The sequence below is a fragment of the Propithecus coquereli genome, unplaced genomic scaffold, assembly GCF_000956105.1.
Source record: "Propithecus coquereli isolate 6110/MARCELLA unplaced genomic scaffold, Pcoq_1.0 Scaffold264, whole genome shotgun sequence".
In the NCBI taxonomy this organism is placed as follows: Eukaryota; Metazoa; Chordata; class Mammalia; order Primates; family Indriidae; genus Propithecus; species Propithecus coquereli.
In genome coordinates, this window is record NW_012148219.1 from 1,784,838 (window position 1) to 1,802,118 (window position 17,281).

General features: G+C 38.2%; 1 protein-coding gene and 1 pseudogene across 2 annotated transcripts in view; one reads left to right on the forward strand and one right to left on the reverse strand.

Annotated features, from left to right (window-relative positions):
• TMTC2 (transmembrane and tetratricopeptide repeat containing 2) overlaps window positions 1-17,281 on the forward strand; it is a 456,219-nt gene that overhangs the window by 423,574 nt on the left and 15,364 nt on the right. The gene's annotated exons all lie outside the window — the stretch shown is intronic.
• Window positions 7,933-9,177, reverse strand: LOC105812810 (annotated as a pseudogene). Its single transcript, XR_001137630.1, has one exon. The product of XR_001137630.1 is annotated as a glyceraldehyde-3-phosphate dehydrogenase pseudogene (transcript).

The window sequence follows — 17,281 nt, forward strand, 5'->3', positions numbered from 1 at the left end:
GCATAATCAAAGGTCATTTTAAAGAAGATAAAAACTTACCCAAGATATTACCATCATTTTGTCAAATTCTACCCTGTTAGTGAACACTTATTTCATGTCTTTATTTCTGTTTCTTTTCCTTAAGTGCTGTTACAAACAGTGCTAGAGAGAGCTTCCTTTTCCACATTTCCTCACACATTTTCTTTTTACTTCTCTAAGATACATTTCTAAAAGTATGATTGCTGAATCAAAGAAGATGAACATTTTTAATTATAATAGTTGCTATACTCTGCCAAATTACTTTCCAAAAAAACTTTACAATTTACGTTCCCACTAGCACAATTGCTGAATTTGAATAATGTTCATTTTCTGGATATTATCAACCTGAAGACTGAAGGTTTCTGTCTTACTGTTGCAAGTTGCATCTTTTTGGCTGTTAATGTGTTATGATACATCTTTACATTTATTTATATAGTAATCATTTGTCATTCTCTGAGGCTTGCCTTATGTATTTTTTGCCTTCTTTTATACTGGGTTTTCTTCTTATTAAGATGTCTATCTTTTCCGTTACTGTATTTCAGTTTCTTGTTAAAGAAGGCCTCTCTGATCCTGAGGTTTTTTTCTTTTTTAATTCTCAATTTAGATTTATTTAGATTTTTCTTATTTCAGGATATTATGGGGGTAACAACATTTTGGTTACATGTTAGATTTTTAATTCATAAGGAATTTTTTATGGCTTCCAGATGGGGTCCATATAGAGATTGTTGCATACTTATTAACAACACACTGTGTTTATAAGCTTTCATTTGGTAATAGGTATGTGATTTGTGAAAATATAAGTTGTAGATCTATCCCTGTAGTTTAACACTACCAGCATATGTGCGCATAGAAGAAGGGGATGAAAGGCCATATGTGAAAGTTTAAGTACTAGTGTGTGCACATTGGTTTGGAGGGGAAAGGAGAAATGGAAATTATTAAACTTTTGAAATATACATTCGTATTCCTCCATGAGCCATGCCGCTTCTCACATGGGTTTCCCTGACCAGCCTACTCTATTCATAACCTTTAGACTGCCACTGTGTTGTAGATATAGGTGATCCTGATTTTTCCCAAAGAGTGTGCTTTTGCAGTGTTACTCCTACACAGAAGCCAGGCCTGACTGTTCCCAGCCCTAAAGAGAGTCTAGGAATCTCCCATTTTATCCTCCCTCCCTTAGAGCATTAGCCTCTTCCGCATGGTCACGGCCAATCACAGGCATGACTGTCCTAGCACGTTGGAGAACAAAAAGAAGTTTAGGATAAGGATTTCCATTTATACGAGTTACATCCATTTTGGTCACATTTCATTGGTAAGAAATTAATTATACAGTCAAACCTAGCCACGAGAGAAACGAGGAAACAGTGCATCTAGCTGACAGCTGTGTGCCTTATTGGGGGAGCAATCAGCATCTCCAACATAGAATTTATATTGTTTTCTTTATTTACTCTTACCTTTCTAAATGCAAGTTTCTGTTTATAACAGGTGTTTTTGCATAGTTCAATCAAATAGAAACAGTTACAAGTTCTTGCTACTCCCATGATTTCTGAAAATGAGTGTTTATCATGGGCCCCTTATCAGGTACCCCTTTAGCAAATAGTGTCTAGTTATATTTACTGCAACTATAAAGAGACAGATAAAAATTATTGGTTATCCTTTGTCTTGAGAAATAAACAAGTGACAAAGTGAAATAAAAGAACACATTCTTCCCTCCATGGTTGTGCAATTGCCTATTTGAAAACTGGTTTGAAATGTAATGGTCATAATTTAGGAGCATTTTTGAGATGCATTCAGTATTGAAGTATTGTTGTACATCAAAGGGCTCTCTCCAAATCTTCCTCCTGAAAGACCTACACGTTCTCCCTGGGGAGAGACATGCAAATATCTCTGTTCTCCATCAGGATGTCACTCTGTGTTCATGTGCGTGCGTGCACATATATATATGCACATGTTCACGTGTTTCTCTATCAACCTATTCTTCATCAGAAGCATGTGGAACAGTTCAACAAGATAATGACTAATGAAACCTTAGAAAATCCTTTCAAACATAAGATACACAGCTAAATTTCTTGTCATCAAGTCTGTATTATAAAAATTATATTTTTACATTTTCTCTCTGGTTTGAACTTGACCAAAAAAAAAGAAAAGAAAAATGGGAGGCAGATAGTAAAACACAATCTTCCAGATGTTCCTAGGCTTTTTTATTTCCTTTTTGCCTGAAAGTTGAAGCTGCCAGTTTTAGTGAATGAAACAGCACCTCCAATGAATTCCTGTGTGTATTATACAAAACAGGGAAGAGAAAGCACTCAAATATTTCTTATAACTCTTTCTTAAACCTTTTTTCTGTGTATTAAATAGATTGTTGGCTTATCATTAGGTTTGTTTCTAGGAGAAACTGGAAGGTAGCAAATGGTTGAGATAGATGAGTTTATGCTAAGCTTGTACCTGCTGAATTTCTGCAGAGGAAACTCTCCTCTTGTTCCTCTCACCTGAACAGCACAGGAGGTAAATTAAGGTCTAGGAAATTTAGAGGTAGACTCCCTGAAATCAACAGTGGAGAGAAAAGAATTATTGGTGGTCTCAGGTTTGAAAGACAAAGAAGAAAATATTTCCTTCCATTGAACCAGGAAATACTTATTGGGTACCAATTATGTGTCATACATCTTTCTAGAAGAATGGATTTTAAGAATGAGCAAAGAAGGCCTACATGCCTTCATAGACTTCTGAACGTAGTGAGGGAAAAAGAGACAATAATCATGAAACTATGAATCATAGCGAGTGCTAAAAACATATGGACAAGTTGCTATGAGAATGTTGAATGAAGAGATTTAATGTAGACTTGGCTGTTTGATAAATGAGTGTGCCAGTGCCAGGCACTTTTCAGGGGAAATGGGATGTCATGCTGGAGAAGCGGTGTTTCCTGCCTTTGAGGATACACAGTTTTGTGGAGAGAAACCCTTCATTACATACGCCAGTCTAATGTAGACAGTGCAGTCCTGTAGATACATATCCTGTATCCTCATGGGCACTGGGTACGGCTAGGCCATCCTGGGGGATGAAGAGTCGGAGAAGATTTCCTAGAAGAGAATGCCTAGAATGAGCCTTGAAGGAGGAGTAGGATTTAGCCAAGAAATACTTGGTATGGGCACTTTTTCACATTTTAAGGAAGATGTGGACGATAGCATGGTGTGTTCGAGAAAAGACAGCATATTTTAAGAGCACTAAGCTTGAGATCTGGGATGGTTGAACCATGAAAATCAGTGGCCAGATTATCAGAAGCTTCACCTACCATACTAGGGGGATCCATTTAGTGGTTATAAAGGGGGTAATGGAATTTAGAGACATTTGTTGTGGTCACAATGTAAAGGATGAATTTTATGGGGACAGAAGAACTAGTGCTATTGCAGTAGTGCAGGTGAAAAATTATAAAGACTTGAACTGGGGCAGTAGTAAATAGGAGAGGGAGAAAAAGGCATATTTGAGAAATATTTAGGAGATAAAGTGAACAGTACTTGGTGATTCCTTAATAAGGACAAAGAGGTAAGGAAGAGAGAGAACTTTCTAGCTTGGGGGACTACGTATCTTCTGGTACTAGTTATCTAAATTGGGAATCTTGAAAGACAGACATATCTGATGGGAAAGATGATGTGTTGAAGTTGGCTATTGGATATCTTAGGAGCCTGTCAGGCAACAGAACGTGAGCCTGAAGACTGGGAGAGAGGTCGGGGCTGAAGATACAAATTTTAAAATCATCAGATAAAACCCAGAGAGAACACTGAGGACAGATGTTCTAACCCTAGAGTCCACGAAGAGATTCAGGGTATTCTGTGATCCCCAAACTGGGAAAAAACAAAAACAAAACAAAAAAACTCAAAAAACAAAACTCGGCATGTTAGTGGCAGTTAGAGAAGTTTACAAAGGTGACTAAGACAATTATTCAAGAGGTTGGAGGAATTATGTGTGCATGTCTATGGGTTTTTAAGCTGGAGCCTACAGTATTGGCTGGTGAGGATTAGAAGTGAGGTGTAGGAGAGAAAAGGAGTCGAGAGTATTTCATGTTTTTTAGCCTGAGCTACTTTCACAAGAGTGTAGTTGCTACGTCCTGAGATGGAGAAGACTCCCAAGAAGCAGGTTTATTGACTGAGTGAAAGAAAGAATAAATGAATGATTTTTTAATAGAAATGCAGCTTTATCACTTTATCACAGTGACTTACCTATTGATGATGTGTTTCTAAACTGTACTAAACCAGTGTAATGAACAAACTATATTTAGTAGCTTTCATTTGTATTACAAAGTAGTTGGCCTTGCAAGTAGGTTAAATATGCCTCCAGGAAACTCTCTTCACAATATTAATTTGCGTAACATGATCTTTTTTCTTCAGCATTAGAAATGGAAGTTTAAGCTCAGATGAGGAAGACTGCTTCTAAATCTGAAGTCAGAACTTACAATTTCTTGGTATTATAAAAATGACATTGTGAACATGTAAGGCATTAGGAGAAAAACCTTGCAAATGTAAAACATGTACTCCTTTGAACCAGCACAAATGCAGGTGGTTTTTATTCAATTAGGCACTTTAAAGATTATTCAAATATGCCTTCTACATATCTGGAAGAGTGTACAGTTTATAGTTTTATATTTATATTATATCTTTTATGGTTTATATATATATATTAGCAAGTTTGGGATAATATGTTTTCTGGCATATTCAGGAAGTTTACCATAAATATGCACCAAAGTACATATGGTGTTACCAATTGGGAAGATGTTAAGAGACCAATGAATGGCAGCACGTAGGGTCTCCTTCATCACTGAAATCCTTAACGTGGCCTTCGCGCTCTGCATGATCTGATCTTGGCTGTGGCTGATCTTTGCAGGGGCATCTCACATTTCTATTTCCTTTGCTCTGTGAGCACTTATCACCATGATTTTCTGTGAGTGTCTCGGACATGCCATGCTTAGTTCCAACTCAGAACTTTGAATGTCCATCTATACTTGCTTTACCTATTACTTTCTACTCATTCGTCTGATCTCAACTTGACAATCATTATCTAGGGAGATCTTCCCTGAACTCCATTTGTACCCTACACTTTCCTTTATAGTAATAGTTCTTCACATAGTTGATCTTTGTTTATTCATGTAAGTATTTGGTCATTTCCCTTACAAGAGCTTCATGAGGGTAGAGTCTATGTCCATTTCAACACTGTATCCCTTACATGCAGGACATTGTCTGTTCATAGTGAGTGCTTAATACATGTTTGTTGAATGAATATGTGAAGATAGATGATCTGCTGTAAGTTACACACCCCACAAGTGACAGAACTGGGATCTCAATTCAGGCTGCTCGTCATCTAAAGAGAAATCAAGGAGACGGAGGTTTTAGTTTGCTTCTGTGTCCTGAAAAGGATATAGTGAAGTTTTTACAAGTAATTATTATGGGAAAATTATTCTTCTCAAACACACACACATGCACACAAAAACACAAGCACACTCACATGCAAACACAAGTGGTAGCGGAGCCTACAAGGCAAAAATCAGTCATAGTTCAACTGTACCTAATTACTCTAACACTTCTCCAGGCTTTATCTTCCCCCTGGGCTCAAAATTGCTTCCGAGCCATCTGCACATAGTCGTACCATGGGGCACGGCATATATTCTTTCATTTAACAAATATTTATTGAATACCCATTCAGTGTCAGCACTGCTGTTGGCATTGGGAATAATCAGTAAAAATAAATAAAGTCCTTTCTATATTTAAAAAGTTTTATTCTGAGGTGGAGATGCAAGAAATACAAATTATTGTCAAATGATGCATGCCGTAAGGAAAACACTAGACAGAAAATAAGACACGATAAAGGGGGAGGCATATTTTAGATTGGATAGTAACTTTTTAACTCCTCTGAAAGGGGATATTTAATCTGAGACAAAAATAACAAGGATCCAGCCATGCAAAAATGTGGGGAAGAACAACAGCCTGTGTAAGGCCGAAGACCAGGTGGGAGGAAGCTTAGAGGAATGGCAGTGCGGAGAGAGCACATGAGAGAGAGGTGAGGGAGGCAGGAGCTGACGTTGGCGAGGTAGGCTGAGTAGGCAGAATGCACTTTGGATTTTAAGTTCAGAGGGAAACCTCTTCGGTGAGGTAAGCATGAGAGTGAAATACTTTCATTTAAATTTTACAAAGATCTCTGGGGTCTACTCTGTGGAGAATGAATTAGAGGGACAAATGGCAAGCAGGGAGACAGTTGTTGGGCTGTTGCAGTCCGTGCTGTAGAGGGCATGTTTGGGTCCTAGATAAAGATGGGAAGAAATGGTTGTATTCAGAATAGCTGACTCACCCTTCCATTCCAGCACATCTCTTCCTTGTAAATTCTTCACTGAGATGTTGCATGTACTCTCCACTCCAGTGGCCAAGCTAATAATAATTAGCTAATAAACTAATAATTGCAGTTTCCTCCAACTTGCTTTTCTCTTTCCTCACCCTTAACCAGCAGCTCATCAAATCCTATCAAATAACAACAACAACAACAAATATGTGTGTGTGTGTGTGTGTGTGTGTGTGCGTGTGTGTGTGTGTGTGTGTGTGTATCTTGTAGTAATGTTTCTTCTTCATCTCTTTTTTTCACTGCCTTAGCTTAGGGTTCCATACTTTCTTGTGTGAACATTTTTAAGAGGTCGCTAAGTACTCTCTCTGCCTCAAGTCTCAAGTCCTTCAAATCTATTTTCCGGTCCTGTTACAGGAGCTGTATCTTTCTAAAACACATCCTTTTTCAAGTTAGTGTGAAAAATACTTTTTGACTTAGCATTGCTGAGAATCCTTTTCACATTTATTTTTGACAGAAATAAAGCCATCCTTCTAACAAAAGTCTTATCAGGCACCAAATGTGTAGATGAGCTCTTAGCAAGGAGGCCCCAGCCCCTTCTCCACACACACAACGCTACAAGACATTTCCTCTTGTCGCATCCCAACCTTCCAGCACTCCTCACCATCCATGCTGAATGCAACATGCTCTGAAATTTCATGTACTTTATTCTTCTACTTCTTTGAAATTCTTCTTCTGCCCATATGTTCTGCCCAGTTCTCCCTGGCCCCATTTACTCATCTTTAAAAATCTATATCAAATACCATCTCTGTGTACTTCAGTTTTATTTCTAATAGCAATAAAAGCAGAAACAACCTAAATACCCACTGAGAAAACTTAAGGTAAATTAGAATATGTCAAAGCCTTTTAATGAACAGCTATGCACATCAAGACAGGGAGAGAGAGACATACCCATTTATATTGCTGACAAAGAATGATTTTTGTTCATAATCATCAGATTTCCTTAATGCCAATATTGTCCTGTAAAGGTTTGATATTTTTTTCACATTTTCTACTTTGCAAAAGAATGAAATATGAGATAATCTCCTTTTCCAGCTATTTTCTAGGGAGCTCCTAACTTCTTGATTAGAAGCCTAATTTCCTTCTTAAACAGTAGATGCTATTTGTCATTTAGGGTAAAGATTTATAACAGTAAGGAAAATTTCCAAACTAAATAGAAACAACCCATAGGCAAACAAATGAGTAAGATTTAATTTTTTTTTCAGTAATAAAATTCTTACTGTGCACAACATCTGTTTCTTCACTTTGGATTCTAAATGTACACTTGTGATTGAGAGCCAAAGTTTAAGCATATGCTGTTTTGAATTTTCTTGTGCTACTATTAATATATTTTCCTTTTTCCAGAGTCTAAATTCCTTCAGCATTAGGAAGGAAATTTTGGTGTACAAATCAAGATTTTTAGTTTTGTGCTTAAGAAATATATTTGTATACTTGTTATAGGCAAGGATGTTTACATCTCCTGAGATGCCTTGTGTGAAGAAGCCAAATTAAGAGATTCTCCAAGGCCTATTGTTGTTGTTCTTTTTTTTTTTTTTTTCCGAGTACAGGGAACTTTATTGATGGTACATGACAAGGTGGGGCTCCCTAGGCCTCTCCCATTCTTCAAGGGCTCTGGCATGGAAACTATGTTGTGAGGAGGGGAGATTCTCAGGGAGGTGGGGACTGAGTAGGCAGGGACACCCCAGCAGCTGAGGCCTCTCTCTTCCTCTGTGCTCTGGCTGGGGCTGGTGGTCCAGGGCTCTTACTCCTTGGTGGCCATGTGGGCCATGAGGTCCACCACCCTGTTGCTGTAGCCAAATTCATTGTCATACCAGGCAATGAGCTTTACAAAGTGGTCATTGAGGGCGATGCCAGCACCAGCATCAAAGGTGGAAGAGTGGGTGTCACTGTTGAAGTCGGAGGAGACAACCTGGTGCTCAGTGTAGCCCAGGATGCCTTTGAGGGGGCCATCCGCCGCCTGCTTCACCACCTTCTTGATGTCATCATACTTGGCCGGCTTCTCCAGACGGCAGGTCAGGTCCACCACCGACACGTTGGCAGTGGGGACGCAGAAGGCCATGCCAGTGAGCTTCCTGTTCAGCTCGGGGATGACCTTGCCCACAGCCTTGGCTGCGCCAGTCGACGCGGGAATGATGTTCTGGAGAGCCCCACGGCCATCACGCCACATCTTCCCAGACGGGCCATCCACGGTCTTCTGGGTGGCGGTGACGGCATGGACTGTGGTCATGAGTCCCTCCACGATGCAAAAGTTGTCATGGATGACCTTGGCCAGGGGGGCTAAGCAGTTGGTGGTGCAGGAGGCATTGCTGACGATGGTGAGGATGTTTTGGTACTTGTCGTGGTTCACGCCCATCACAAACATGGGGGCGTCAACAGAGGGGGCAGAAATGATGACCCTCTTGGCACCCCCATCTAGGTGAGCCCCGGCCTTCTCCAGGGTGGTGAAGACGCCCGTGGACTCCACAACGTAATCGGCGCCCGCTTCCCCCCGTTTGATTTTGGTGGGATCTCGCTCCTGGAAGATGGTTATGGGATGGCCATTGATGACAAGCTTCCCGTTCTCCGCTTTGACTGTGCCATGGAACTTGCCATGGGCGGAGTCATACTGGAACATGTAGTTGAGGTCAATGAAGGGGTCATTGAGGACGACAATGTCCACTTTGCCAGAGTTAAAAGCAGCCCTGGTGACCAGGCGCCCAATACGGCCAAAGCCGTTTATTCCGGCCTTCACTTTCACCATGGTGTCTCGGAGACAGTGCTGGCGCTGCGCGAGAAGATGCGGCTGTCTGTCGAATGGAAGGACCAGAAAGCCTGTTGTTGTTCTTCAACTGAAAGAGTCACAAAACAAAACTTAACATTTCACAAAGTTTTTAAATGTTGCTATTTTTCCAATTTTGGGTTACCTTACCCTTATCGATAATGTATTTTCACCCTGGATCTAGTTTTATTACAATAAGGAAGAACCACCTGGAAGTTTGCATATTACCACTGAAATGTTACAGCTTTTATTTCTGTAACATGCTATAAAATAATATCATACACTTCTGTAGAGTTTTGCAATTTTTCGAACTATTTCTATACCTACTCTGTTATTTACTCCTCATAATACACAATGGTGGAAGCTGGATGGCTAATTTCACGGATCTTTTTGTTTTTTATTTAGGAATTTGACTTGGTAATGCTGAATAATTTTTCCGAAGTCACACAGGTAGTAAATGTTGAAGTGAGAATTAAAATCCAGATTTGCCTTCTCCTAAGCCAGAATTGTTTCCACTTGCCATTTTGGACACATATATATGGTTTTGATATGTGTCTTTGAGAACATTTCTCCTCATTTGAGAATAAGTTTATCAATACCCTTATAATCTTAGGTCTTTTGTTATTTTCACCAAAAATAATCTGTATGAACAAAATGTAATTATGTAAATAAAACAGCTTAGATTAAGGCTTCCCAAACTAAAGAAAGGATGTGGAACTATTCTATATTTTTGTTATTTGAGACACTATTTTTCTTATTAACAAATACTATAATAGCAAGAATGAGCTGCAATTAAGATAATCTTTCCACTTATAATACCTAATAAACACTGAAGTAGCTATAATTAAACCTCTGGGACCTTCTTTCAGAAAGTTGAAGTATGGCATTACCAATTTACCTGTACAAAACTAAATGCTTCTAACTTTATTTTTGGATTGTTTTAGCTGCAATGCAGTTCATGTTTTGTTATCTTAGTTTTCCGTGTATTTCAGCACCTAACTATAAACAGTATTTTTGATTAGTCTTTACTCAATAGAATTTGACAAGAAGTTAACATATAAATCAAGTAAATTACAATAAACATAAGCATTTAGCATGATTTATTATGGCATTGTTTTGCACTTAAAGACAAAATTTCAGTTGCATATTTGGTCTGATCAAATAATCTTGGACCCTAGTGTTTTATTGTTTTTTTTTCTTTCAGTATCTAAGCATTACAGTTTTAACCCTACTATTTGTGAGCAACGGGCCAATTGTAAACATATAAATTTTGTGTTTCTTCAAGTAGATATTTACTTTCCTTCTTAGAATGCGTGAAGAAAGCAATAAAAGTTAAATTGAGAGTGGTTTCATAGACCCCAAATTCTTTTTAGTTGTATTCAGAAAAATCATAGAAAATTCATGCTGGTGTAAATAGATTTTCAGTATCTCTCAACCACTCTGTCACCGTCTCTCATTCTCTTAACATCTCAGTTAGCCTATGCACCTAAACTATAGTTGTAGGATATTATCAATCCAGTCTGTCCAAATGCTGAGATAAACATTGTGAATCACCACCAGTATCTACCAAAATGAAAGCAATCACTGTAGTATGATGATGATAACAGTAGAGTGGAATAGTAGAAGGGAAAAGGAAGGGGAAATTAAGTGGGGAGAACTGGATTTTGAGCTCAGCAGTACTGCTTACTGCCTGCATTACCCTGAACAATTTACTTAATCTTCAGTGTCCAAATCTCCCTGGGGCAATTATGTGGATCAATTGAGATGATATAACTGTATGTGCTTCAACAAATATAAAAGGAAAAAACAAATATGAGTTACCTGTAGAGAGATTACTGGAAGACCGACTTTCTGACCCATTAAGACACTAAGAGGGAAGATCAGGTGATTTGTATACAAATAACTGCATGAGCATGAAAATGATTTGTAAGCTTAAGGTTCACAGCCCACTGTTTTCATTAGGGCAATGGCATGTAGACAGAAGTCACAAATTACAAAGGTAATTTCAAAATACTGCAGTGGAGAGTAGTCTGTATGTGACTAATTTATATATTGACATTAGCTCCTTGAAATTGGGTAGATCTTTGTCAGTTTCAGGCCCTTAGGGTGCAAATATGCCTGTGAGTGCATTTGTGCCCACATGAGAAAAAGTATCATTTTGGGTAGATAGCAAGGAAAGTAGGCACATAAGTCTCTTATTCATCCAGAGAACTCCAGTCCTGGCAGCAGGGAAGGTATGCTAATTTTTACTCTTTCTATAAGTGAAGAAAGGAACAAACATATTTAGTCTGTGAAGTAGCAGTGCTTATGCTCAAATAGGGCTTGCTCTGTAATTTGCTGCTTAATGATAAAGGAAGAGGATAGATGAAGGAAGGGAAATTCATTCCTTCTTATTTTGTGAGGATGAAATTAGACTTTATGTTGGCAAGAGGTAAAATTGCTCTGCTGAAAATATAGTATCAAATTGAAATTTCTCAGTATTATCAGAAAGGGCTTGTGTCAAAATGCAAAACTGCTGTGTGTGCGACAAGTGTTCTTCATAGGAAAAAACAAACTATGGGTTGATACTTCTGATAAATAAACCGTGGGTTATAGTGGTTCTCAATTGTAAGCTAAACGAAGTGGAGTATTTTCAAATGTGGATAACATTCCAGAGGATGTCAAAGAGTTTCATTAGCTGTCTGTGTGTTTTTATTTATGTTGCTTATCTGTATTTGCTACTTTCTCTCTTCTCTTGAGTTTGAAAACATTTTGAGAGTAAGATCCATTTTCCTTTTTACTCCCCCTGTTACTTGTTACTTATTTTCACCAAGAATAATCTGTATGAACAAAATGTAATTATGTAGATAAAACAGCTTAGAGGAAAGCTTCTCAAACTAAAGAAAGGATGTGGAACTTAGAATTTTGTTATACACAGCATACAGCTCCATAACTGTTGTTGACCAACTCTTCATTAATATGCTGCCCTCAAATTATTTTGAAGCCAACTCTTAAAATTGTCAGAATTTCAATGATGTTTATAATTAATTCTGTCTGTACAAGCAGAGTGCAGAGATTCTCTCCCTTAGAGTATTCTGTTAGAGTATAGAATAATGTTCCCCTTCTGAAATGCTATTGGGCTTTCAAAAGGGAGTAAGAAGTACCCTTCTGAAGGTGTGTGTGTGTGTGTGTGTGTGTGTGTGTGTGTGTGTGTTCGTGTTGTGGGAGGAAAAAGTAAAAAAACAACTGCAAACTGGAGTCTGGGATCGGAGTGAGTAGTATGTCACCTATAGAAGTAGGGATGGAGTCCAGTAGCAGCCCTACCTTCTGGCTGATGAACTTCATGTCTGCACCAATATGGTGAAGTAGAGCCTATAACCCCTAATATTGAATCAAGACCATCAAAGGGGGATGTGGGTGGTGGTAGGCTTGTAGCGTTCTCTGGCTGTTTGCAAAGGCAGACACACATTGTATCTGGAGAAAAGCATTCCCAGTTTAGGCCAACTGGATTCCTCAGAGTAAGATGAAGCAATTAGTTAAACACAGAGATCACAAGACCGCAAGGAAGTAACCACCATGAATGAGAATGAGACTCAGCAGAAATAAAACATTTAGACCTACAAAGATGACAGATATTGAGATTATCAGAAAAAGAATATAGAATGGCTTTGTGTGAAATATTTAAGAACTAGATCATAGAATGATCTTGAAAGGAAAAGAATTATTGAAATCAAAGCTCAATGGTTAAATAGATAAGTCACAAATGAGACTATCAATTAAAGGTGTATGTGAGCAAATTACTTAGGATGCCACACAGAAAAGGAAAACCAGGAATATGAAAGAAAAGTTAGGAAACTGAAGAATGTAAGAAGACCTAATATCTATTTACAGCCCCAAAATACAGAACAGAGCAGTGAATATCCTAGAACTTTCTAGGGTGGTTAAAAGATAACACAGCAAAATACGTTTCAAATTGAATAAATAAGTAGAAATGTGTATATCGGCTTACTACGGATTACAGTTTGTCAACTGCAATACAGGAAACAAAGATGACAACCTGAAAACAGCCAGAAATAAAAGAAAATTTAACTATAAAAGCATGCCAGTTCAACCAAGAGCACATGAAGTCAACATCAATGAAAGACAAAAGACAATGAAGGAATCACGTTAAGATGTTAAGAGAAAAATTCTGTAATACACTCCTATCACCTAGGATTATCTTTCAAAATGATGGTGAAATAAAACCTTTTTAGATACTCAAATAATGAAAAATATTGCCACCAGAAGCCTTTTACTGAAGTTGTCTCAAAAGCATTATGATTTGGGCAGAATGAAAATAATTCCAAAAGGAAAATCTAAGATGCAAAAAGAAATAGTGGGAAAATAAAACAATAAACATGATATAAATTTAAATTAACATTGTATAACCCAATGACAGGGATGATATTTTGTATGATTAATTTTAGGGCAAAGGATCATATAGGCATCTTGCCAGAAATACACAGTGTTCGTGTGCCCGCCTTTTGACTTCAGCTGGATATATATGGCCCAATGGAACTTCTCTGAGCATGTGGGACTCCCTTTAGACTCAATGTCAATAGTGTAGTCCAGTAGAGGTATGATCTTACAATAGAATATTTGCGATATGAAATGTATCTAACTCATAGAAGATATTAACCTATGGTTTAGTTCATTTTCTGTCCTATAAAAGAATACCACAGCCTGAGTAATTTATATAGAAAATAAAATTATTTCTTACAGTTCTGGAGGTTGGGAAGTCCAAGGGCGTGGCTCTGGCATCTACCTGGCTTCTGGTGAAGTCCTTGCTGCACCATAACTTGGCAGGAGGCATCATCTGGTGAGACAGAGGAACTCTGCTAGATCAAGTCCCTCTTCCTCTCCTTATAAAGCCACTAATCCCATTATGGGAGCCCCACCCAGATTACCTTATCAAATCCTAATTATCTACCAAATGTCCCACCTCCAGTCAACATCTGAATTTGGGGATTAAGTTTCTAACACATGAAATTTGGGGGTCATATTCAACATATATGTAAGTAAAGATGCATAATAACAAATTCATGCTTGTCAACACATCATTAACTCTGAAAAATAATAACTTTCATTTACCTATATGCTTTTTCGTTGTCCCATCCATGTGACTCTGTTTAAGAGATTAAACCCTATTTGAATCATCACACTAAATTTTGAAGATTCATCTTTAAATGAAAAATACCACTAATTATTGTGTTAAATACATAGTTCTTTTAATTGATTTATAAATGCATTTTTATTTATTAAATCCTATTGAATGGAATGGACACCAACTAAAAATGTAATCAGTATTGTTTTTGGCTAGGCACTGAAGTACAGGGGAAATTAACATTATAAAACATGAACTGCAAGGCTACCAGAGCAATCCAATAATAATATTAAAAAATGCATTCGTCAATTATTAGGACCATCTTAGGACATGCCATTGGTGCTATGTTGGATTTCTTGGTGAAGGCTACTGAATTGTAAGCAAACGCTACTTCGGTGCTTAAAATTAGGTGTTAACAAATGGAGATTATCTTTTAAAAGTTAACTTTACTAAAAACATTAACTAAAGCACCCTCTTGCTAGGATTTGTTAATGAAATTGTGTCATTTTCTTCCTTGGTATCATCAGGACTAAACTCAGTTATATTCTTTATCCCTGTTTACATAAGTCACCCCAAAAGGCCCGGTTCTCTCAAATAACCTCTCATTCCCCACAATCTAATGCCCAGAAAACTCTCTAAATCCCTCTTTTGCCTGCATCACCAGTTGTTCCCCAGCTTTTGAAATATTTTGCTAATTTTGTTCTCCCAGGATAGCTCTCTGACCTGGTTGCTCTTTTCTCTTCTACAAAACTTCTGCGATCTCATCTCAAACATTCCACTCCCTGCCTACATCTCCACCTCTGCTACTAGCTTCCCAAATGCATCAGCCATACCCAAGACCATGGAAATCACCAGTGTTTCATTGTTCTTCACATTGTGCCTCACATCCCCTTTAAGATTAAATTTCAAAGTCAATTAAATTTCAAAATCAGTCGATTATAACCATTCCCTTGCCTGCAGACTCCTTTGTGTCTTCCTGCTTCATCATACGTATTTGACCAAATCAATACCTGCTCAAAGCCATCTCTGCCTATTCCATGTTTGCATCTTGAATCTAAACATGACTAAACAAAAGACACAACTCACTTTAAACTCAGTATCACTGGCCTCAAGTGAACCCTCAAAGCTGAATGGTAATCATAGTGTAGTTTTTTCTAGGCTATGCTCTATTTTTCTAGATAACTATCCATACCTTACCCTCAATTCTAAAGTTTCTAGTATTTTTTCCCTCATCATCATGCTCTGCTGATGACCTTGCTTCTCTTTCACAGAAAATGTAGAAGTAATCAGAAATTCCACAGGCTTCCATCACCACATCTAATCCTCTATTAGCATCTGTGCCTTTGAATGCTATGCTTCCTCCTGTTGTAGATGAACTGTTCATGCTTCTAACTCAAGCCAGCCTCTTCCTTTCTTCATTAAATGCCTCTGTTCTTGACTCCTGAAGGACATCACTCCAGCAGTTACACTCCCTCTCCTTCCCTTTTTGCCACTCTCTCTGTCTCTCACCTGCATTAACAAATTTTTCCTCGCATGTTGCATCAGCATTTAAACATCATGTTATTTCTTCCAAAATTGAAAATCAAAAAGCCTTTCAAGCCCATTTCTGCCTCTAGCTACCACTCTGTTTCTTCCCTTCCCTTTATAGCTTTCCATTTTCATATAAACCCACTCATTTTTTTGCCCCAATCATGTCACCAAAACTGCTTCTGTCAAAGTTGTTAAAATAATACTCAGCATTGTTAGATTCAATTGTTTTGTCTGATTTCATTTTTTTATTAGTAGCATTGGACACCAATGATCACTCATTCCTTCTAGAGTAATATCTTCCCTTGGTTTCCAGAAACACCCCACCACCACCACCTAATTCTGGTCCCTCTTATCCTTCACCCCTTAGCTGGTTCTTTTCCATCAATCCAGTGCCTTTAACCTTGGAATTCTTTTTAACTCACTTCACTCTTCTCTGTACACCCAAACTCATGGGGTCTTACCCTCTCTGATGGCTTTAAGTGACATTGATACACTGATAATTCTCAAATTTATATCTCCATCCCAGAACTCTCCCTTGAGCTCCACACTAATTTGTCCAATGTCTACTAAATATCTCCATATGTAGAGACCCTTCAAGCTGCTAGTCTAAAACTGAACAACTGATCTTCCTCCCACACCTTATCATGCTCTTTCTCTTTGTAATAAATGACTTCATTCTTTCAGTTCCATAAGCCAACTACCACTGCTGCTATCTTGGTCAAAGACATCACCATCATCACTGACCTAAAATCCTGACATTTACTTTTTCATTAGTGTACTTTCAATGCAGCAAAGTGATCCTATTAAAGCATAAGGGAGATCATGCACTTTGTTCAACTCAGTTCCTTTAATTCTTCACACAAAGGCCATCTTCTCTTAAGACCTTTCCAGCTCTCCCTGTGTAATATTTAATATTGTAAACCAGGGTTCAGCAACCTTTTGTTGTCATGGGTCAGATGGTAAACATTTCAGGCTTTGCTGCCATAAGGTCTCTCTTTTTTTGTTGTTTTCTGTTTTTGTTTTTTATTTATTTCAGGATATTATGGGGGTACAAACATTTTGATTACATGTTATGACTTTGCCACACCCAAACCATGATTTGAGGCGTGCCTTTTCCCCCTTACAGCACTCACCGCGTCCATTAGTTGTGAGTTTACCCCCCATCACCAACCCCCTAATCCCTGGAGAATATTACTACCATGTGAGCACCATCGTGTTGATCAGTTAGTGCAAATTTGATGGCGAGTACATGTGGAGCCCATTCTTCTTGTGAGACCTCACTTCAGACAATGGGCTCAAGCTCTATCCAGGAAAATATAAGAGGTGCTAGATCACCGTCATTTCTTATAATTCAGTAATATTCAATTGTATACTTACACCAAATTTTAGTAATCCACTGATGAATTGACGGGCACTTGGGTTGTTTCCACATCCTTGCAATAGTGAATTGTGCTGCCATAAACATTCAGGTGCAGATG